This window comes from Peromyscus maniculatus, chromosome 21, assembly GCF_049852395.1.
Source record: "Peromyscus maniculatus bairdii isolate BWxNUB_F1_BW_parent chromosome 21, HU_Pman_BW_mat_3.1, whole genome shotgun sequence".
Classification (NCBI taxonomy): Eukaryota; Metazoa; Chordata; class Mammalia; order Rodentia; family Cricetidae; genus Peromyscus; species Peromyscus maniculatus.
Genome location: NC_134872.1, coordinates 6,556,444 through 6,581,191, shown reverse-complemented (window position 1 = coordinate 6,581,191; position 24,748 = coordinate 6,556,444). Strand labels below are relative to the sequence as shown.

At 42.1% G+C, this 24,748-nt stretch overlaps 1 protein-coding gene across 3 annotated transcripts in view; it reads left to right on the top strand.

Moving 5' to 3' along the window:
- The window catches only part of Fkbp5 (FKBP prolyl isomerase 5), a 126,236-nt gene that overhangs the window by 35,684 nt on the left and 65,804 nt on the right, over positions 1-24,748 (top strand). The window lies entirely within an intron of this gene.

Sequence of the window (24,748 nt, the reverse complement as noted above, 5' to 3'; positions counted from 1 at the left end):
GACAGTGTGTACCGCGCTTGGCTGCCGCTCAGTCAACTCTGCTGCCGCAGTTGAGAGCTGGTGGTTTGGGGATTTTTTTCTCCCCCCCCCCCCCCCCCCCCAGGAGAGTGTTTTCCAGCGGACTAAGGCTGAGCGTTGAATGGGCACTTTCCTCGTCTTCTCTAGGGGTAGGAGGGAGTGTTTATTTTCATTGTCTTTGCATTCTTTTAGTGTAGAGAAGAAGGGAAGAGTTTAAGGGGTATTTATTTGGGTTAAGAGTTTTGTCCCTTCCTCCACGCCTCTTGCTGTTAGTGTTTGTTATCCATCATTACTACTGTTATTATTATAATTATAGAAGTGTAGTAGCTCCTACTCTTGGTGTCTGAATAGATTCAAGAAATGACTTGAAAAATCCCTTATTCTGGTGGGACGTTCTTACTCTGTCACACTTCCCTTAACCGTTTTCTGTTTGCCTCTCAGCAGCTGTCCGGTTTGGGCCGAACAGTCCTAACAGCTTTCACTTTGGGAATTCTACAGAAGTGGCATATTTTAACCATTTTTAGATGCAGAGGTTAATAATAACATCCATTATTTGTTAGAAACACGTGGTTTAATTTTCTCCCTTTCTCGTTTCTAATGTGTCTTGTGTGGGAACTGCATTGGGTGTAATCTATACTTCAGAGATGTTTAACTTCAGAGCACAGTTAATTTTTATTTAATTACACTAATTGAAGGGTCATTTTATTCAGCTAGCTAATTTAAGTTAGCTATTAGTTGGAACCACTTGAGATTATTTTAAATTAATGTAGGAATTTTCTTTTTAAATTGTTTTAAACCAGCAAATTTATACTTTAATGAGGTTTTTGTCATTCCAACAGTTTTTAAAGTATGTTTCTCAGTATTTACTTTTCAGTTATGTGACATTTGAGTGGATTTATTTTTATTCTTTTTTTGTTTTTTAAATTTTTATTTTCTGGAGCTGAGGACCGAACCCAGGGCCTTATGCTTGCTAGGCAAGCACTCTACCACTGAGCTAAATCCCCAACCTCTATTTTTATTCTTTAAAATTGTATTTATTTATTGCCTGTGTTTGTGAGTCCGTGCTGGCATAGGCGTGGCTGTCAGAGGACACCTTTGGAGTTGGTTTTCTCCTCCCACCGAGCTGGGTCCTGGACTTCAAATTCAGGTGGTCCAGCTTTGTGGCAAGGGCCTTTACCTGCTGAGCAATCTCACCAGCCCGCATTTCTCTATAAGACATAATTTAAAACTCTTCCACATGAAAAACCTACAATTTGGGATTAGGCAAGTCGGTTGATTTTGAAATTCTTCTTTGTTCTTGGGTTGGAAAAGAATGTATATTCTGTGTTGATAGTTCCTCAAGGCAGAGAAGAGCCACCACGTACCCCGTGGGGTGGAGAGGCTCAGTCTGTCTAAAGTTCCTGATAATCCCTGAAGGCAGATTGAGTGGCTCATCCCGTGTAGAGTGGGCTTACTTTAGAAGGGGACTTCCATTGTTTTAGATGATCTCATTCTACTTTAGTGTTCCACCACATAAAGTGGGAGAATTTCTTTTGTCTTACGATGCTGCTCAAATGTACCAAATACCATAAGTCACGTCACTTAAAACATTTTTCTGTTTTCACAATTGATTTGTGCTTATGGGTGGTGTGTGTGTGTGTGTGTGTGTGTGTGTGTGTGTGTGTGTGTGTGTACGTGTACCGTTTGCATGTATGGTGCTGGCATCATCAGAGTCCAGAAGAGGAGGTTGAAGGTCAAGAGCTCAAGTGTGGTGCTGGGAATGAAGGCCTGGCCCTGGAAGAGCGGCCAGAGCCCTTCCCAGTTATTTCATCTAGTTACACAAAAGCAGGTGTGGTGTGCACTTGAACTAGAAAAAAACCTTTTAATTGAAAGCCCACTTTAAAGGTCAGTTTTCGGGAATTTTAATTACTGATTCTTGTTTACTTTGTTTGTGGTAGACCAGGTCATAGAATTATCAACGACATTTCACTTTCAAAATTAAGCACGAGTTGATTCTCACATCTACACACACACACACACACACACACACACACACACACACACACACACACACACAATTGGGGCTGTTTATCAGGCAGTTACCTTTGAGTCTGGATGTTGCTGGTAAATTTATTTTCTTCCTCTTCTCTCCCCTCCTTTCTTTCCCTTCCTCCCTCCCTCTTTTTTTCTACCCCAGGATTGAACCCAGGGCCTTGTGCATACTAGGCAATTGCTGTACCCTTAAGTACATAACTGACATTAAGAACATGCTCTACAGGCCTTTAATATTTTCATGATTTCCAAAAAAGATTCAGTTGTGCATATCTTGACACTCTGAATTCTGTGGTTAGTACACACTGAACAAATATCTCCATTTTTGTAGTTCTCAAGCTTTTGAGCTTTCCAACTTAACCAATCAGTAATTCAATTTTTCCATGTGTGTGTGTGTGTGTGTGTGTGTGTGTGTGTATTTTTTTTTTTTTTAATTTTTTTTTGGTTTTTCGAAACAGGGTTTCTCTGTAGCTTTGTGCCTTTCCTGGATCTCACTCTGTAGACCAGGCTGGCCTCGAACTCACAGAGATCTGCCTGCCTCTGCCTCCTGAGTGCTGGGATTCAAGGCGTGCGCCACCACCGCCTGGCCTTATAAGTTCCCTGCAGTACATTTTAATGCTTTTTAATTTTCTTTTTCTTTGCTATTCTGGGGATTCAGCCCAGGTCCTTAAGGATGCTAGCTAGATAAGCGATCTACCACTGAACTACAATGCCAGCCCTTTAGTGCATTTTAAAGTTCTGACATACGTGCCACCTCAAATGTTTCAAACATTAAATCTCACACATTGAAGATTAGGTGAATGATGATATGTAAGTCCTGTATCTATTGATTTAAAACAGGGACTAATGTGTGAGTTTATTTGCAAATAGTATAAAATTGTATAAAAGCCAGTTCTATAAGGGAGAGAGGCTAAAATAGTTTATTAAAGAACAAACCTATTGACAGGTTACTAGCAGTTGTATCTAACAGATTATTAAGGGTATTATATAGTAATATTTAGAGCACTAAAATTCCACTATTCAAAATAACTTGTACGTCTTCTTAGCTTAAGAGGACTGACTGTGCTGTGGGGGCGCACGCCTTTTTACTTTCAGCACCCCGGAAGCAGAGGCAGCCACGTCTGCATATGGAGTCCCAGGCCATATGTAATAGGAAACAATACCACCAACGATAATTGCCTTACAGCGTATGCTTTTATTAGTATTTACTACTAGTCTTCCTGGAAACATTGGATTAATTAGACCACCAGAGGGAGTGTAGGGTCTACACATTTGATATGACTGTTTTTTTTACCCTTAGTCTGGAAGCAAAACATTTAAAAAGTAAGAAAAAGTTTCATTTTAGTTCTCTGGAACAACCAGGCCAACCATAGTGAAAGTCGGAGATTGTAGCTATTTGGAGTTGTTATGCTTTCTGTGACAAAGCTCAAGGCTTCATCAAGACTTTTTTTTTACTTTTAGAAGAAGATACATTATTACAGAAATGAAAATGATACATTTTCAGAGTGAAATAATGGGTTTTTAAGTAAACAGGCATACAGCTGTGAAAGGGAACATCCACAGGCGCAGAATATTTCTTCATATTTACAATGTGATACCTTTGAAGTGTATAGTTTTGAAATTGCTCAGTGCTTGCAAAGAGGAGTACAAGATGAAGAAAGGCCAAGCCTGGAAGGGGTTGCATCTTCCTTTTCTGGTTGCAGCTGTCCTTTGGTGGCCAGCCGTAAGTTTCTAGAACCATCTGTAGCATTCTGTTTCTATCTTGGCTACTGTTAAATGTATCAGGATGTGTTCATCTGAGTGTCAAAGCAGGGTTGCAAATTTCAAATTGATCTTTTAAAAAGTCAGATTGTTTTAAAGGAGAAAAAAGATTAATGATTCTTACTCCAGCATCCTTCAAGCTTGACGGTAGTGGTATCTTTTTTTCCTTTTCCTTTTCCTTTTCTTCTTCTTTTTTTTTTTTTTTTTTTTTGACTACCTAAATGTTACTATGACGGAATGTGATGGCAACTAAATTATCTAGAGAAGCCAACAAAACACTTACTTTTCACCCTTGAAATAGGAACTAATGTTGGAAGAACATTGAAGATTTGGAGGGTCGGTTCTACTGATAAAGTGAGGTCTTTATTAAAAAATAAACTAGACTTGTATGTGTTTCTTAATGTTTGTGTCTCTGGAAATGAAGTCCTTTCTTGATTCCCAGCTGAAAATTCCACAGTAGAATTGAGTCAAAATGTCTGTCACGGACTTAATGTGGTGAAGCTACTTTTTTGACTGGAGAAAACATCTTAGAGATTGAGTCCTTATCAGCATATATTCTGAATAAGCATGATATTCTTCACCTATGTTAAATATTAACTGGTGAAATTGTTTCCATATGTAACTTTTGACAGAGCAAAAAAAAAATCTTGAACAGATTTTGGGTTTTGTCTTTGATGTAAAAATTACTGTGTAGTCGATGGTCAGATCCCATGTTCTGTTTCTGGGAGAGGCTTGTGAAGACATATTTGTCTCACTGCGGTGCAGCACCAGTTTAAGTGGGAGAAAACTCTCTTCTTGTGCTCCTAGATAGGAGGACAGTCAAGAAAAGCTGAGATGGTCACCTTCCCATCGTAGGTTTATTTTACTGGGAACTTAGTAAGCTCTTCAAAAACACGATTCGTGGGGCTGGTTAAGAATACTCATTGCTCTTGTAGAGGACCAGGTGTAACTCCGGTTCCAGAGGATCTGACGCCCTCTTCTGACCTCTGTGGGTGCGTGGTGGGCATAGATACATGCAGGCAAAACACTCACATGCATAAAATAAATCTTTACAAAATTGTTTTGGGTTCATATATAATCTATACAAATATACATCTGATATATATATATACATCTGATATATATATATATATATATATATACCAGATTATCAATTGTCTGTATTATATATAACTACATAAGTGTGTGTATATGAACATGCACACATAAAAATATGTACACACATAATTGCTCTATGTGTTTTTGTGTGTTTAGCACTCCATTCTGGTTTATTTAAAGGTGAACCTCTCTCCCTTTTTCCCATTTCAGTGAAACAGGCTGCATTGAGATGAACAAGTATATACTCAGGAAGAGGCTGGTACAGGATGTTCACAGCAGTCTTTGCAGTAGAAATGAACTGCTGGTTCCCACCGCGGAGGAGAGGGAACTCAGAAATACTGGTCAGGACAAGCTAGACACAGCATTTTACTTTATGAAAAGCAAGGGACAGGCAAAACCAAGACATGGTGGTAGGACTGAGGACTGTCTTAGGTAGGACGGTGCTTCACAGAAAGGGGACCTTCCCGGAATGATGAAAGTCAAGTGATTTTCTTTTTCTTTCTTTTCTTTACTTTTTTTAATACTTGCATTCTTTCTTTCTTTCTTTTCCCAATAATTCATTTATGTGCATTGGTGTTTTGCCTGCATGTATGCTTGTGTGAGGGTGCAGATCCCCTGTAACTGGAGCCACAGACAGTTGTGAGCTGCCATGTGGGTGCTGGGAATTGAACCCAGGTCTGCTTCAAGAGCAGCCAGTGCTCTTAACTGCTGAGCCATCCCTCCAGCCCCACGTGATTTACTTTTTAAGTAATGTTGATTTTCTTATGTTTGGGGTGTGCGTGTGCGCGCGTGCATGTGCGTGCAGGTTTACTTGCCCATGTGTGTTTATGTGGAAGCCAGAGGTCGACATTCTCTGTCACTATTGCTCATCCACCTTAATTTTTTTTTCCCTGAGACCAGATTTCTCTGTGTAGTTTTGGTGGCTGTTCTTGAACTCACTCTGTAGACAAGGTTTGTTGCTCGGCTCCACCTTAATTTTTGAAACATGGTATCTCACTGAGCCTGGAGCTTTTAGCTGGACTGGCCGGCCTGTCTGCGCTCTTCAGCATTGATGTTCCAAGCCTGCATCACCACGCCCTGTTTTTACATGGGTGCTGGGATTAGAACTTAGGTTCTCAGGCTTACATGGCAAACCCGTTACCCACAGAGTGACCCCCCAGTTTCTGTTTTTTAACTTCCAGAAAAGTGCAAGATCAGTACAAAGAATTTTATGTTCATCTTTACACGTGTTCAGACTTAGTAAACTGTGCGTTGTATGGTATATTCATTGCATTTATAGCCAAGGAGAAAAGCTTTAAAGCGTGTTGAAAGTGAGAAGTGGTCTTACCAGAAGAAAGTGGGGTAGCCCAACCATAAATTCGCTGACTGATGAATGACAGGAAAGAGAACAGGTGACCGTCCCTTGTGTGTGCTGCTTTTCACTGAAGTTGCACGTGTTTTGTTGGAAGAAGCAGGGTCCAGAGGAGGGTCCAGAGCATAACTGCTAGGACACCCTGCTTCCTTACGTTGTCCTGTGCATGCCGCCGCTGGGACTGACACCTAGCAGTGCTTTCCTGGAACTGAAGGTGGTGTTCATTCCTGGGAAAGCGTTGCACACCCACAGTATGCCAGTTTCTGCACAGACTTGTACAGTTCCAGTGTTCTGGGCCCCAGACAAAGGGAGAGGAGGCCAGAAAGCCTGGCTCTCATCTTTGGGTGGTGCTCTTTATCAGAGGGAGAAGAGCTTGGGGTTTGCAAACTGTGTCTGTCCGGGTGAGTCTCCCATAGCCTCAACGTGACTGAGTGAAGAACTGTACATACCTGCTTTAAATAGTGATGGGTTTAAACATCATTTCCCTTCTTGCCATTTAAGATTAACTATATATAGTTTATAGGTATTTGTTGTTTTTTTTTTTTTTTTTAAAAAAACAACTTTTTTTAAACCTCTGTATCAAAGTTTTTAGTTATTTCCTAGATTGGGAAATATTTAAAGTATATAGAGATTCGTGTAGTTTTGGTGCCTGTTCTGGATCTCGATCTGTAGACCAGGCTGGCCTCGAACTCACAGAGATGCACCTGACTCTGCCTCCCGAGTGCTAGGATCAAAGGCGTGCGCCACCACTGCCCCTCTCTTACTACCTTTCTTTAAAACAAAACAAAAAGAAAAAAAAAAAAAAAGAAAAAGAAAAAGAAGAAAGGAAGAAACAAAAGCTGAAGTTGCTGAAGAGATAGCTCAGTGGTTAGGAACATTTGTTGCTCCTGCAGAGGCTCCATTTGACTCCCAGCAGCCACACAGCAGCTCACCATCGCCTGTAACTGGAGACCCAATGCCATCTTCTGGCTTCCACAGGCACCAGGTGCTCACGTGTTGCACAGATATTTATGCAGGCACACATGCATATAAACAGGTCTTTGCTGGGTGTGTGTCACACTATTAATCCCCGTGCTAAAAAGGCAGCAGTAGGCAGATCTCTCTGAGTTTGAAGTCTACATAGCAAGTTCTTGGCCAGCCAGGGCTATGTCATGAGACCCAGTCTCAAAAACAAAAAAACAAACCTTGAAACTTGAAAACTAATGTTAACAGTGAAGCTGATGGCTGTCTATTGTGAACTATTATGCCTCTTTAATTTGTCAGTTTGTTTTTGGCTTTCTTCTTTCCCTTATTCTTGTTTTTTAATTTTTTTTCTTTTTTTCCTTTTATTTTATTTTACAATACCATTCAGTTCTACATATCAGCCACGGGTTCCCCTGTTCTCCCCCCTCCCACCCCCTCCCCCGAGGATTGTGATCAACCTGGTAGACTCAGTCCAGGCAGGTCCAGTCCCCTCCTCCCAGACTGAGCCAAGCGTCCCTGCATAAGCTCCAGGTTTCAAACAGCCAACTCATGCAATGAGCACAGGACTCGGTCCCACTGCCTAGTTGCCTCCCAAACTGATCAAGCCAATCAACTGTCTCACTTATTCAGAGGGCCTGGTCCAGCTGGGGGCCCCTCAGCCTTTGGTTCATAGTTCATGTGTTTCCATTCGTTTGGCTATTTTTTTTTTCAATAATTGAGTAAAACCGAAATTTATTATAAGCCACAATCGTCCTAGGGACCTCCATGCTATATATATAGCCTCCATGGTTCTATGAGTTGTGGTCTGATTGTTCTTTATTTTATATCTAGAATCCACTTATGAGTGCGTACATACCATGACTGTCTTTCTGGGTTTGGGTTACCTCACTCAGGATGATTTTTTCTAGTTCCATCCATTTGCCTGCAAATTTCATGCTTTCATTGTTTTTCTCTGCTGAGTAGTACTCCATTGTGTATATGTACCACATTTTTTTCATCCATTCTTTCGTTGACGGGCATCTAGGTTGTTTCCAGGTTCTGGCTATTACAAATAGTGCTGCTATGAACATAGCTGAGCATGTATCTTTATGGTATGAATCAGCATTCCTTGGGTATATGCCCAAGAGTGGGATGGCTGGGTCTTGAGGTAGTTCGATTCCTAATTTTCTGAGAAACCGCCATACTGATTTCCACAGTGGTTGTACAAGTTTACATTCCCACCAACAGTGGAGGAGTGTTCCCTTTGCTCCACATCCTCTCCAACATTGACTGTCATTGGTGTTTTTGACCGTAGCCATTCTAACAGGTGTAAGGTGGTATCTCAGAGTCATTTTGATTTGCATTTCTCTGATGATTAAGGATGTTGAGCATTTCTTTAAATGTCTTTCAGCCATTTGTGATTCTTGTTTTGTGAATTCTGTTTATCTCTTTAGCCCATTTTTTAATTGGACTGTTCAGTATTTTGATGTCTAGTTTCTTGAGTTCTTTATATACTGTGGAGATCAATCCTCTGTCAGATGTGGGGTTGGTGAAGATCTTTTCCTATTCTGTTGGCTGTCTTTTTGTCTTATTGACTGTGTCTTTTGCCCTGCCAAAGCTTCTCAGTTTTGAGAGGTCCCATTTATTAATTGTTGTGCTCAGGGTCTGTGCTGTTGGTGTTTTATTTAGGAAATGGTCTCCGGTGCCAATGTGTTCAAGAGTGCTTCCTACTTTCTTTTCTATTAAGTTTAGTGTAACTGGATTTATTTTCAGGTCTTTGATCCACTTGGACTTGAGTTTTGTGCATGGTGACAGATATGGATCTATTTGTAATCTTTTACATATTGAGACCCAGTTATGCCAGCACCATCCCATATTCTTTGTCTCAAAAGTTTGGTATTTTTGATGTTGTTGGTTTTTGTTTATTTGTTTGTTTGGTTTTGTTTTTCGAGACAGGGTTTGTCTGTGTAACAGTTCTGGCTGTCCTGGAACTCACTCTGTAGACCAGGCTGGCCTTGAACTCACAGAGATCCACCTGCCTCTGCCTCTGCCTCTCTGCCTCTGCCTCTGCCTCTCTGCCTCTCTGCCTCTCTGCCTCTCTGCCTCTGCTTCTCTGCCTCTCTGCCTCTCTGCCTCTGCACCTCTGCCTCCCCAGTACTGGCATTAAAGTTGTGTGCCACTATTGCCTGGCTGTGTTTGGTGGGTTTTTAATGACTGGTTTCCTCCCTACCCTCCAGACAGCCTAGATTCTAAGTTACAGAGCCACAAGGTGGAAAGGACTAGGCAGAAGGGGAAAGAGAGGAAGGGAGGAAGACATTCTCTATCCAGCTGCGTTGTTTACAGACATGGAAACTGAGATGTGGAGGAGATAGTCAAGATCCACAGCCGATGACTGAGCAAGGGCTGCTGCTGTTTTCAGTGCTGTGGTCCTCAGCCATCTGGGTGGAATTAGACCAGCCCTAATTCTGCTGCTGATTCTCAAAACCAAGATAGAAAGTGATTTTCTATCAGGAGCAGTATGATAGTAATTCACCCCTGTTACAAGAAGGTCATGATTGGGTTCTCCGCAGAGCACTACTGTTCTTCCATTTAAAATCACACATGTATTTAGTGTGTGGGTGAGCTCATTTGTGGAGGTCAGAGGGCAACTTTTGAGAATTGGTACAAAATCAGCTTTGAGGAAAAAGCTCCTTTTTAATCTTTAAAGCTGTCAGTTGTGAGTGCTTTAAGCATTTTTTTGAAACCTTTTGTTTTTGTCATGATAGAGCAGACTCTCTTACAGTTACAGTTAGCAGGTACTGCCTTGAAGAGTTGGGTACCGTGTGTTAGACGTGACCACCTCTGAGCCTCCGTCAGCTGCCTGCAGTCTCGTACGTTTTAACATGAACCAGGCGGAATGGCAAGAACCTTAGTTGAGCCTTGCTTTCTTCTCTGCTAAGGTCCAGGGTTTTGTGTCTAGCCACACCAGTTGCTCAATAAATAACCCCCTTCCCTTTCCCAGAGCACGATGCCAGATTCCAGGCACCGATTCACTGTCATGGCAGTTCCTTTTTCCCTTGAAATGTATTGTTTTAACCTCTGTGAGACATTCTCCCTGCGTTTTGAAAATGTGCATAGCAAACAATACTTCTTAGTCACTATAAGCATAATTTTACCATGAAATCATTTTGCAACTGGTAATTGTTTTATGTTCTATATTCTTTCCCACGATTAAAGAAAGAGAAAATGGCCTGGGTTACAGATACCCCAGACCTCTGTGGACTTTTACATTCCTTCCAAAAGACTAGATTTCAGTTTTACTGAAATACTGATTTTTCTTTATCATTTTAAAGTCCTCTGAGATCAAATTGTATAACCTACTAATGTCTGTACACAATCTTTCCCATGTCCTCAGTGGTGTGTATCAGGTCATTTATTTATTTACCATACTTTGTTTTTGCTTCCCTTCATTTTGCTGAAGAGATTAGAGGATTTTTTCTCTTCTTCTGATCTATGACTTGTATTAGATTTCCTTTAATGACACCTTTTTTAAAATCCCATCACAAGAGAAGAAAAAAGCTTCCAAATTTAATTGAAATTTTTTTCTAATTCATTACTATTGGGGAGGGCCAGAGACTCTGAACCGGCACACAGAGCCTGTGGAGCTGGGTTGGTGCTCTTTCCACTCGTGGGTCCTCAAGATTGAACTTGGTTTTCAGGCTTGTGTGTTTTACTGCTCAGTCATCTTACCGGGGCAGATTTGGTTTTTTTTGAAGGTATATGTGCATTGTGTGTGTGTGTGTGTAGGTTTCTCTTACTCGCTTCATGTGAAATGGGGAATTCTCTCTCTCTCTCTCTCTCTCTCTCTCTCTCTCTCTCTCTCTCTCTCTCTGTGTGTGTGTGTGTGTGTGTGTGTGTGTGTGTGTGTGTGTGTGTGTGTGTGTAGAGATTGAATGTGGCCTTTGAGCCACATCCCATTTTCCCAGCCCTAATGTGTTTTCTTTTTTTCTTTCAATACAGGGTTTCTCTGTGTAGTTTTGGTGCCTGACCTGGAACTTACTCTGTAGACCAGGCTGGACTCTGAACTCACAAAGATTCCTGGCTCTGCCTCTCGAGTGCTGGGATTAAAGGCGTGCGCCACCACCGCAGGCTCATGTGTTTTCTTATGCTGAAGTATTTTGCTTGAAAAGAAGTCTGCTAAGATATATATATATATATATATATATATATATATATATATATATATATCCTTCTAAATCTATATAGTAACAATTTTTTTTTTTTTTTTTTTAAGATTTATTTATTATGTATACAATGTTCTGCCTGCATGTGTGCCTGCAGGCCAGAAGAGGGCACCAGATCCCATCATAGATGGTTGTGAGCCACCATGTGGTTGCTGGGAATTGAACTCAGGACCTTTGGAAGAGCAATCAGTGCTCTTAACCTCTGAGCCATCTCTCCAGCCCCTATAGTAACAATTTTTGTTAGCTTCATTCTTAGAGTTTTTTAAAAATAATTTGATTTATTTGGGTATTAATCCTGAGTTTCTTTTTTTCTTTTTTCTTTTTATTTTTGAGAGGATGTTTAGAGACAGGGTTTCTCTTTGTAGTCCTGATTATCTTTGAACTCACTCTGAAGAGCAGGCTGGCCTTGCCCTCACAGAGATCCACCTGCCTCCCGAGTGCTGGGATTACAGGTGTGCGATTAAAAGCACACCTGGCCATTCTTTTCCTTTTTTATTTGGAGACTTGGTCCTAGGGCTTGTACATGCTAGGCAAGTGCTTTACCACTGAGCCAGGATCTGAGGCTCCTATCCTTTCTTGTTCTGTTCCTGAGGCAGAGTCTCTATGTGGTCCTGGCTGTCCTGGAACTCACTAAATAGACCAGACTGACCTCAAACTCAGAGATCTGCCTGCCTCTGCTTCCCGAGTTCTGGGGTCAAAGTCACATGCCACCACACCAGGCTTCCTATGTCTTTTTACAGACTACTATGTGTTATGTTCTTTGTACCATTTTTTTTCTTTAAAGATTGATTGATTTATTATGTATAGTGCTCTGCCTATATGTCTGCCAGCAGGCCAGAAGAGGGCACCAGATCTCATTACAGATGGTTGTGAGCCACCATATGGTTGCTGGGAATTGAGCTCAGGTCCTCTGGAAGAGCAGCACAGTGCTCTTAACCTCTGAGCCATCTCTCCAGCCCCCCTTTGTACCCCTTTTAATATGGCTGTATTCTAGAACTTCTTTATTTAATTCATGATATTTTTACCAAATGTCTTAGAGTTGTTTCATTTCTTTTCATATTTTTTTCACTTTTAATTCCATTTAAAGCACCACTGTACACCAGACACCTTCATGCACGTGTATGCTTACAGTTTCTGAACAAGTGTGAATGGTATTTTCTGATAATACAAACTATTTTTTTAAGAGATTATTTTTTCTTTCTTTTTTCTTTTTTCTTTCTTCTTATGTTGGTGTTTTTTGCCTGCATGTGTGTCTTTGTGAGGGTGTCAAGTCCTAGAACTGGAGTTGCGGACAGTTGTGAGCTGCCATGTGGTTGCTGGGAATTGAACCTCAAGAAGAGCAGCCAGTGCTTTTAACTGCTGAGCCATCTCTCCCAACTCCATCTCAAACTGTCTTAATATTTTCAAACATAGTATCTGTCTTGATCTGTCTTGATCTGTCTTGATAGCCTAGAGAATTTGAGGTGAATTTTTTTTTTTTTTTTTTTTTTGGTTTTTCGAGACAGGGTTTCTCTGTGTAGCTTTGCGCCTTTCCTGGAGCTCACTTGGTAGCCCAGGCTGGCCTCGAACTCACAGAGATCCACCTGGCTCTGCCTCCCGAGTGCTGGGATTAAAGGCGTGCACCACCAACGCCCGGCTTGAGGTGAATTTTTTTAACAATTATTTTGCATTGCTGGACTAATTCTATTTGTAAAGACTTAATAGTTTTGTAATTCTAATTTAGAGCCTAAATTTAGTAACTTAGGTTTTGATTATGTCCTTTAATTATTTTATTCTAAAAAGTGTCATTGGCTTTTCTAAAAGCCAATCATATTTATATGGAATAATAACTTTTAAAAAGGAAAGTAAAGATTTATTTTAGAACCTATATTCTAGATAAAATAGGTTAATAGATACACAATGATTTGAAGATAAGAACTTTTAGGTCATAAATTTTCTCTTAATTTGTAGTTTATTGAAAGGGAGTTGGTAGTTAAAAACAAAAAAGGTAAAGATCATTAAAAACAAAGGAAAATGAACATAAATCACTTGAGAAATAATGAGCAGGATGAGAGAATGGGAAGGAAGAAAAATTTACATCAGCAATCTAAGGCGAGATAGTGTCTGTATTTGAACAGTAAATTTAGCTCCAAGCTTCCTGGCAAGCAAGTGAGAAAGGAAACAGGATGGATTTCATGGTTATTGTCTGATAAAGCAGCTTATCAGGTTTTCAGCAGAGAAAAACTTAGAAAAGCCTTGAGTATAAAGAAGCTGAATCCATACGCAGGCAATGTGCTTTCTATCTCATTTGTAAATTATTAACTATAGCTGTCTTCACTGCTATATATTTGTCAGATTATATTCAGGTCCACTGCTGTCAAAAGTGGAAATACTGTGGCTGGGGTGTGTTTATGTATTGCCTCTGGAGCTGAAGCCAGTGACGAACAGGAAACTGAAAGCTAAAAGTTCAGGAAATGTATTGTATGGAGAAAATATATATAGTAGTACGTAACTGCTGCAGTCTGTGACCCTTTCCAGACTGAAATTTGTACTGATGTATTTAGAAATGGCTATTGGGGATTCTGACAGCAGTACCCCGGATGCTTAACCACGATCGATAATAGATGCAGCCTGTGGCTTGTGCAATACAAGAGGAAACATGCAGCCGCTGACATGTGCCCCACGCAGTCTTTCAGGAAGCAGCACAGCCGGCATCGCATCTCAGTGAGCTGGTCAAGGATGTTCTGTCTAAGAACTGGTTTTCGTTTGGTTCTAATGAAATGGAGACCCCTGTCTGACCAGATGTCCCATTTCACTCATAGCAGGTTCTGATGGTCAAGTTATATTTTCTTATGTTTAATTGTATTTTTCTTTAATTTATTAATGTAATAGTTTTCTTACTGTTAAGAAAATTATTACCAATATTATCTTAAAAGTTAGCTGTTTCTTAAATATTTTCTAATTATTGTGACATTATAGGAGATGCACAAAGAATTTAGGATTGGGTTTTTTTTTGTTTTTGTTTTTGTTTTTGTTTTTGTTTTTTTGAGACAAGGAGGGTCTCTACATAGCCCTGGCTGTCCTGAAACACTACATAGACCAGGGTGGCCACAGTCTCACAGAGGTTTGCCTGCCTCTGCCTCCTGTGTCCTGGGATTAAAGGTGTGCACCACTATGATCAGGAGTCTTTATTATTGAAGTTATAAAAAAAACATTTGCTTAGAGCCGATACAGTTTTTGTGTATAGTGGGTAGAGTTTTCTTGTTATTTCTGCATGTAGCCCCCCCCCCCTTTTAATTCTTTTTGAGATGGGGGTTTCTCTGTGTATCCCTGACTGTCTTGGAACTCGTTATGTAGACCAGGCTGGCCTCGAACTCAGAGATCTGCCTGCCTCTGTCTCCTGAGTGCTGGGATTAAAGGTGCTCACCACCGCCTGGTTTTAAGGGGAAGTTTCTAATATTGCATTTTTGCTTGTTTATTGTTATGTGGACACGCACATGCTTACTTCTCTTGCTTTAAGGCGAAATATGGCTAAGTAGCCCAGGCCGGCCTGAGACTCTTGGTTCTCCTACCTCTGCCTCTAGACTGCTGGACTTCCAGGTGTGTGCTACCACACCTGTCTCACTGTTGTTATTTTAACAGAAATGTAAACTGTGAATCAGTCACACAAAATACTTATAGGTTACATTAAATGAATTTTTTCTTCCCAAGTTTTTTTTACAGATCAGGTGAAGCTGATCTTTTGTAAGGATTGAGTTTGGGTTGGCTTTGTTAAGGTTATTTGTATGTTTATCCCTGAAGTACTCCAGTGACCCCAAGGGCTGAAGGCCCTGAGTAGATTGGTCCAGGAGGTAAAAAGCAGTGCTCTTCCAAGGGAAGGTTCTAGAATGTTCTTTCTAGTAGAGAGGGGCGTGAGCTCTGGGCTGACAGGGAGCTGGTGTAGTGGGAAGGTGTTGGACTTAAGCGTAGCTGACTTCCCATTGCAGTGGAAGCTTCTCTTCAAGAACGACAGTCGAAGGCAGGCATGACAGCACAGACTTTTCATCCAGAGACAGCATCACGTGGCCCATTTGCAGGGACTAGGTGCTTCCTGTTCACCATCCTGCTGGACACATAGTAAGTGCCCTCAGTTAGTTGTTAGTGAATGGTGATTTTCTGATTAAGCACTTGCAGTAACTCACATTTCCTGCACTGTGGGTCAGTGGGTCATCAAGACCTGTTATGTTCACTTAAAGTGTTTTTGTATACTCAAGCTTTATTAACGGGAATTAAAATTTAACAGACTGATTTTTTACATTGATTTTTAATTTTATATGCATTGGTGTTTTGCCTGCATGTACATCTGTGTGAGAGTGTTGGATCCCCTGGAACTGGAATTGCAGACAGTTGTGAGCTGCCATATGGGTGCTGAGAATTGAACCTGGGTCCTCTGGAAGAGCAACCACTGTTCTTAGAAACCCCTGGGCCATCTCTCCAGCCTTTAAAATTTTTTTAATTTATTTATAATAGATTGATTTTTAAAGATATGAATGCTTACTCAAAAAAAAAAAAACCCAAAGTGAAAAATTATTTTTTTCCTCACTGAATCCTGTGATTCGGAATGGTTTGATGTATTTCTTAGAGGCTTTCACTGCACTTACAAATGCATATGGTTTTATTGTTTTTGAGACAGGGTTTTCCTATGTAGCCTTGGCTGGTCGGGAGCTTATAACGTAGACTAGCTGGCCAGTCACAGAGACCTGCCATCCTCTGCCTCCCAAGTGGTGTGCCCCACTGAACCCCACTATATTATATATTATTATTATTATTATTATTATTATTATTATTATTATTATTATTATTATGTGGTAGTGGAGGTCAAACCAGAGGCCTTGTGTATGTTCAGTGAATACCTTATCACTGAGCTGTGGTCTTGACCCTTAGAAAAGTTAGGTTCTGGTCCATAAATTGCTTTTCTCTTTTATGTCATTCTTAAATATCTTTACACATGCATTCCAGTATAACTGTTGACTTATTTTTAACAGCTGCATAATAATCTCGTTGTTGAGATTTATAGTAATAGTCCGTTGACAATTATTTCCCTGGGGCTGAGGAGATGCCTCAGTAAAATGCTTGCTATGCAGGCATGGGAACCTAGTTTGGGTCCCGACATCCTTGTGAAAACTTATGTTCATGGTGTGTGTGTATGTAATTCCAGCCCTGGGAAAAATAGAGAAAGACAGATCCCTGGAGCTTGATGGCCAACTAGCTAAGCAGAATTCATACTCTATCCATGTTCAGTGAGAGAGGTCTCAAAAGTCACTGAGAAAGGCACCAGCATTCATCTCTGGCCTCCACATATATGGACATATGCACAAAGAAATGTCTTTCTTTCTTCTATTAGAAGTGTTAGGTTTAGGAGCCTTCTACCAGGTACTTGTTTCTAAGAATATCTGCAGTCAGTTTCCTGGACATGATGTTGCTGGGCTAAAGGATATTAAACTTTTTGTAGATCTTGGCAAATTTGCCCTTAAAAAACATAGTGCCAGCTTGCATTCTCACTAGGAATGTAAAGTATTATCTTCTGCATAAAAGTGACTGTCTATCTGAGTCACTTTTCCACTCCTCAGTTTCACTGTATGGAAATAATTGCAGCATCCGGGGTTATTGAGGGCTCTTCCGTGGCCCCTGCACTCTGCTAAGGTAAAGCAGCAGTGTACAGACGGTGTGTGTGTGTGTGTGTGTGTGTGTGTGTGTGTGTGTGTGTGTGTCCGTCCTGTGGGGCGTGAAGGAAGAGACAGATGCTGGGCCCGATGGCAGTAGCTCCTTGCTCTTCCGTAGTAACAGCAGAGCAAGTCTCTCAAGAGAGGATAGGAAAGCAGGAGAGGGCACTGTGATGTTCCTAGTAGGGGGCCAGCAGGTGCAGAGCCCTGGGGAGGGGACGGGGAGTAGGATCTTTGCCAGGGCAGCTCAAGCCGAGTGCGTGAGGTGGGAATGAAACATTATCTCAGAGATGGCCTGTGACCAACGTGGAGGCTTTGAGCGTGGAAGGGATTTGGAGTCTGTGCTGTTTGTGATGGGAAGCCATTGGAGGGTTGCCAGAGCAAGTTGTTTTAAGCCAGTCTGATTGTCACTTTCCTTAAAAATGCTTCAGTTCCCGTTTCCTTTGGAATAAAGTTCAGATGCCGTATTCTGGTACACAAGGTCCTTCAGTCAAGCCGCCGCTATTTATTTAGCGTCGTCTGCGTCTTTCCCACATGTACCCTTCACTTTAGCCAAATTGGATCCCAAGCACAAGTTCCTGGATGGGTCATGGTGATTCATGTCTCTGCTTCTTCCTGTACTCTGCTGGCCCTGCAGGAAGCCCTCCCTCGGCCTACTGTGGTCCCTGGCTGGGTGTTAGAGGGTCTTCACGGTTCTTGTTCTCTGGCCGGTCCCTCTGCAGTCACTTTCTGCTCAGCCACAGTCTTGACCTGTGCTGGCTGTCTTCCCTACCCGTCCCAATGGACTCACCACAGCCTTGCTGTTGAGCATCCTTCAGTTCCCCTCTCCAGCACTGCCTGCCATGATTTCTTCCCCTCCTTCCTACTTCATTATGGGGACCTTAAGCTGGGGTCTCTGCCTCACAGGAAACCCTCGAATGGCTTGCTTTAATTCCCTCTGTAGCTCTTTGTGCAGACTTTCGGCACTCTTCCTGCTCGGTTCCTATGCATGTTGTGTAGGGCCAAAGAGTAATTAGTCAGCTGTTGGTTTTCAAGCTGCAAAAACGAGCAAACAATTAATGTCTGTTAAATCAGCGACACAGATTGACTGGAATGTTGATGACATAGTAACCCCCATTCTTTCATAAACCTGACACCAAAAATTAGTGTATCCATCTATTTGTTTTTATTTTATGTCTGGGTCAGTGTATGCTCTGTGAAGGGCAAACCCTCATGGAATCCAGAAAAGGTCATTGAGTCCCCTGGAGTTGGAGTTACAGGTGGTTATGAGCCCGAGTGGGTGCTGGGAATCCAACTTGAATCCTCTGGATGAGCAGTAAGCCCTTTTAACTGCGAGCCGTCTCTTGAGCCTTTAGTATACCTGTTCTTGAGATGCAACTTGGTGACATATATTTTAAACACAAACACAAATACTCTGTTATTGTTTTGTTTTTCCAGGTAGGTGTGGGAGACCTGCTCCCACTTTTACCCCGGGGTACTCTTGAGGAGGGAGACATGAGAAATATTTAGATAGAAGGATAGAGGGGAGAGAGACAGCTAGAACACAGGATAGCTTGGGAGGGCCTGGATCCTTATCCACCGGCCCCTCCTGTCTCTTCTAAAGGGCTGTTTATAGGCATGCCAAGAGGTAGAGTGAAGACCTCCCCCAGCTCAGCCAGATGTAGACCCTTCCAATCACCTAGTATGCATGCAATCATCTAGTACTCAAGCAATCCTCTAATGCCACCCTGCTGGGTAAAGCAAGCTGAGATCTCACTAGGAAACCTTTGTGGGCCTCCACAGGTAGGGTCTTTCAAAGGCTAACCTGGTGTCAAACTCAGTATGTGGCTGAGGATGACCTTAAACTGACCCTTCTAAACTTAAACTGGGCCTCTTGAGCTACCTGTGTGAGCTACCATTCCAGGCTCATGTTTGTGGTTTGGGGAAGCCTTAGGAAAGTAATGTAAATGAGAAGGACAGTTACGACAGCTCCTACTGCTGAGGCTGGAAGTTCACTGGGCCACACTGGAGCTCTCTGTGCAGTAGGTCCATTCTAGGAGTCCTAGTGCGTATGAACTCTTTGTTTTTTTCTTTAGGTTGAGGACGGCTCTGACCTATGCTCCAAATTCCAGTAATGTTAAACCTTATGTTTTAAAGTTGGGAAGCTCAAACTCAAAGTAGTTACATGACTTGCTCAAATTCAGATAGCTGTTTTGTTGTCAGACAGATTCAGATTCTTTTTTTTTTTTGTGTGTGTGTGGTTTTCTTTGTTGTTGTTGTTGTTTTTGTTTTTTGAGACAGGGTTTCTCTGTGTTTCCCTGGCTGCCCTGGAATTCATTCTGTAGCCCAGGCTGGCCACAAACTCAGACATCCCCTGCCTCTGCCTCCCAAGTGCTAGGATTAGTGACTTGCGTCACCACAGCCTGGCTGTCACAGGTTCTTAAGCAAGACTTTTGATTCCTTTGACACACAGTGGGCAGTGAAGTGCAGAAGTGTCACGGCACTGTGGCATGGTGCAAGCGGAAGCAGTACGTGCCGTGTATTCAATGGACTGTTCTACGATGGCTTCATTGACTAAACCTCGGGTATTGTGGTGTTCACCCTTTAGAGTGACAGCTCAGGGTTTTCCAATGTGTTCAGACCACTACTCTCTCCTCCAGAGCATCCAAAACCCCAAAGGAACTCCACACATCAGCAGTCACTCCCCATCCACCTGCCCGTCTCTCCAGCCCCTGGCAACCACTCCTCTGCCTTCCATCTCTGGATTTACCTGTTCTGGTCTTTAGTGAATGGCTTCATACAGTGAATGGACTTTTATTTACTGTTTATCTTATGTGTATGGGTGCTTGCATGTGTATCTGTGCACCATGTGTGATGAAATCGTTTGATTGCTAACACCACTATCAACCACAGAAGTAATACGACTATAACACAGTTGGAAATAGACCGTCACTACCTGCACACCCCCACCAGAAGTAATCTGAGCAGATATCCCAGGGAAGAAGATACACAGTGGGCTGATGGTGCTCCCTCCAACAGCTAAGGAGCACTCAACAAAACCCTAATAGCAGACCCGAGGCGCCCTCTTTTGAGTTGTTGAGACTCCCAAAACATACAGCCTATTGTTACTGCCCTTGGGTGCCCCCCAGAGGTATAAGGGAAGTCCCCTATTGCTGGGGACACCATGCACCTCAGACACAGAGCCCAGAGACCCCTGAGCTAGAACTGAGGACTAGCTCTCATGGTACCAGAAGGCACCATGCAGCTTCCAAAGGAGGGAGGCAACCAACAGTCCTATCCCCTACGATGCCTGTGAACCACATCAGTGATCAGTGTGGCACAGTAACCTCAAGAGTGCGTAGTGCTAGGCAGACTCTGTCAATAACCAGCAGTTCTCCAGCTGGACTCAAGATCCACTCAAGAGAAATGCCTGGGAACAGAAGAAACCTGGCTAAGTGCTCAGGGCTGGTGACAGCATGGTTGTTGATGGAGAGCCTACCCTTCCTACTGTACAAAGTGAGCGTGATCCTAACAGCAGTCTGAACACCCACACTTATACCACAGGGAAGTGCATCGCCCCATTGGAAACTTCTCTTCGCAACAGTCAGGATGAAGAATTGTGGAACCCAGTTCCAATGGGATTTAAAAACAACATAGAGAAATATTTCATAGGTTTTATGTATATTGGGTGGACATTTGAAGTTTGCTGTAGAACAGAATCTAAACTTAAAAGATCTGTTAAATTCTGTTACCATCAACACCAACCAAAGTCACTTTTCTTTCTTTTTTTCCTTTTTTGTTTTGTTTTTTTGTTGTTGTTTGTCAAGACAGGGTTTCTCTGTTTAGCCCTGGCTGTCCTGGAACTGACTCTGTAGACCAGGCTGACCTCAAACTCACAGAGATCCACCTGTCTCTGCCTCCCTAGTACTGGGATTAAAGGCGTGCATCACCACTGCCCAACCAAAGTCACTTTTATAACATCAAGACTTGACATGTTTTAGTTTCCCCTGTACACTTTTCAGATGATTCCTGAACAGAAGAACAGTTGCCAGGAGGGTGCATACACCATAATCCCTGCACTCAGGAGACTGGGGCAGGAGGATGGACAGTTCCAGGTCCAAACCAAGCTACATAAGAAGATCCTGACTCTTAACATAAAAAAAAAAAAAAAAAAAGCAGTGTTTAACTCAATTTTAAAATTATGATAATTATTAATGGTCCTTTGGAATATAAAAATCAGTTTTTGTTCTTTTCATAACCAATTCTTATAGATTAAAGATCAAAATAAGAACTGGTGTGAGTGGGTGGTAGGTCTACAAACCTTTAATCCCAGCACTCATGAGGCAGCAGCAAACTCTGTGAGTTTGAGGCCAGCCTAAACTACAGAGTGAGTTCCAAGACAGCCAGGGCTACACAGAAAAACCCTGTTTCAAAACAAACAAAAATAACAGCATGACGGTGTACTGTGTAATACTAGCATCTGAGAAGCAGAGGCAGAAAGATCACTCAGTTTGATGCCAGCCAGGACTACATAGTGAGACTTTATCTCAGAGAGCTAAAAAATGGGGAAAAAAGAAAGGAAAAAACAAAACATGATGCTTCAGTTATCCAGATTGCCACAGAGTCATAGTTTTGTTTAGCATTTTAAAATGCAACACCTGATTATTGGAAGATTTTATTTATTACCAGTTAAAGTGGTAGACTTTTATAGTATCATGGGAAAACTACACTTTTCAAACTTGAGACTTTTGCGATTTGTTCCAGCAGTGCTTATTTTTTAAGACTTTATTGTAATGGGCTTTCTTAGACCTCCAGCCCCCAAATCATGACACAGAGACTTAGTTATGAATGCTTGCCCTAGCTTATGCTCCTTTCTAGTTAACTCTTTTTTTTTTTTTTTTTTTGGTTTTTCGAGACAGGGTTTCTCTGTGTAGCTTTGCGCCTTTCCTGGAACTCACTTGGTAGCCCAGGCTGGCCTCGAACTCACAAAGATCCGCCTGCCTCTGCCTCCCGAGTGCTGGGATTAAAGGCGTGCGCCACCAACGCCCGGCCTCTAGTTAACTCTTATATTAACCTGTTTCTCTTCATCTACATTTTACCTCAGGGCTTTTTACCTTTCTGTCATTCTGTGTGTCTTGCTTTCCTGTTTCCTCCGTGGCTGGCTGGCTGGCTTGCTCGCTCCAAGCATCTCCCTTTCATTCTCTCTTGAACCTAGATTTCTCCTCCTACTTATTCTCTCTGCCCACCAGCCCTGCCTGTCCCTCTCCTGCCTAGCTACTGGCCCTTCAGCTGTTTATTAGACCAATCAGGTGCCTTAGGCAGGCAAAGTGAAACAGCAACACATCTTTGCCTAGTTAAACAAATGCAGCATACATGAATGTAACACATCTTTGCCTAGTTAAACAAATGCAGCATAAAGAAATGTAACACATCTTTTTGCTTAGTTAAATAGATTACTTTGCAACACAAATTTAATACATCTTTACTTAGTTAAACAAATAATTCTATTCCACAACACTTTTTTTTTTGTGATATATATTTTTTATTTTACAATACCATTCAGTTCTACATATCAGCCATGGGTTCCCCTATTCTCCCCCCTCCCACGCCCTCCCCTTACCCCCAGCCCACCCTCCATTCCCACCTCCTCCAGGACAAGTCCTCCCCCGAGGACTGTGATCAACTTGGTAGACTCAGTCCAGGGAGGTCCAGTCCCTTCCTCCCAGACTAAGCCAAGTGTCCCTGCATAAGTTCCAGGTTTCAAACAGCTAACTCATGCAATGAGCACAGGACTTGGTCCCACTGCCTAGGTGCCTCTCCACAACACTTTCTACCTGTTGAAATACCACTCTTCCATCATATCTTTTTCTGACTTAAAATGGAATTTGTAGACTTGTGTTTTTTATTCTGACCAAAATATAGTTGAGAGATTGGATTTACAATCACAAAGCAAACAAAACTCCCCACACAAATACACAAGACAACAATATCAAAGACCAGTAAGCCAGGGGAGAGCGATCCCCTGGGGAAACAAGGCAGCAGATCGAGCTGCAGGAGTCCAGAGAGGACAGCTAGATGGCTTTGGAAGAGGAGAGAGCCCTATCAGTGGAGCTCCAGAAACGTGTGCATGCCATTTGCTTTTCGGACAGCACTGCTCAGTCAGAAAGAGCCACCCGAAAGCAACCCTGTTTCTTTTCAGAGTCAGACATGGTGGCAGATGCTTGTGTTCTCTGCACTCAGGAGGCAGGGTGAGTTCAAGGCCAGCCTTGGTTACACAGCAGCAAAACTGTGTGAAACAAAAATGTTTTAGTTACTACCAACCAAACTAGGAAGGCCTTGTAGGTCATAGACCATCAGGGAGAGTGCTCAGAAGCAGGTTGCCTTAGTGGTGGATGAATACAGCCCTCAACAGAAGACTCCTTCAGCCTCCAGCAAAGCTCCATAACAGGCTTGGAAAGGGTCAGATTGTTTCCAGGTACTTAACCGGGATAAAGTTCCACGTTAGAGGAGCGCAAAAATACCCGGCCCTCACGGGGCAGGTTCAGTTAGCCTCTGGTGAAGAATCACCACGCTCGCAAAGGAGGAGGACTCTGATGATGAGGTTAGTAGACACTGAAGTAGTTGTAGCCCGAAGAAGACTTAGCAGTGCGGACTATCCAGAATATACTCAGAGATGGTTTAAAAAAAAAAAAAAGAAAACCAAGAAACTATGAGGACATGATATGTATATAATTGTAGTTTTTAAAAGAAAAAGGATCCAGTCCTGAGGGGGGGACTGGACCTGCCTGGACTGAGTCTATCAGGTCAATCCCGGTAATCGGGGGAGACCTTGATCTGGAGGAGGTGGGAATGGGGGGTGAACTGGGGGGAAGGGGGGGCAGGGGGGGAGAGCATGGGAATCTGTGGCTATTATGTGGAACTGAATGGTGTTGTAAAATAAAAAAAATAAATAAAAGAAAAAAAAGAAAAAGGATCACATTAACTTATTATTATTTTTTTTTTTAAGAAAAAAATAGCCAGGGATTTCAAAATTTGGCAAGAAAAACAAGGAAAGTGATTAATAGGACGAGATACATAGAAGGTAGACTCACATAAAAACTGCATCAGTGGTCACATTAAGTATAAAAGGCCTAAAAATCTCCAGTTAAGAGACAGAGTGCTATAAGTTGCATAATAACTCATTGTGTGCTGCCTAGAAGAAACTCACTATGTGAATAAAAACATACAAACAGAAAAGATATACTCATTGCTAATACTATGTAAAGGAAGCTGGGATGATTGTACTGACTTTTCACCAATTAGATTTTAGAGCCAACAAGATTACTAAGAATAGGGACTAGAAAAAATGGACTCAGTAGTTAAGAGTGCTTTCCTGTTCTTCCAGGGTACCTGAGTCCAGTTTCCAGCAGCCACACTGGGTGGCTCACCACCACCCCTGCAACCCTGGAGCTGGAGCTTGCTTCTGCCAACATTCATGTGCACATATACCTACACACAAATGTTAAAAACAAAATGATTACCAAGAACAAAGACCTCCTTATGTTAAAGGGGTCACCAGGCGGCAGCGGTGGGTCACGCCTTTAATCCCAGCACTCGGGAGGCAGTTTGAGGCCAGCCTGGTCTACAGAGTGAGATCCAGGACAGGTACCAAACTACATGGAGAA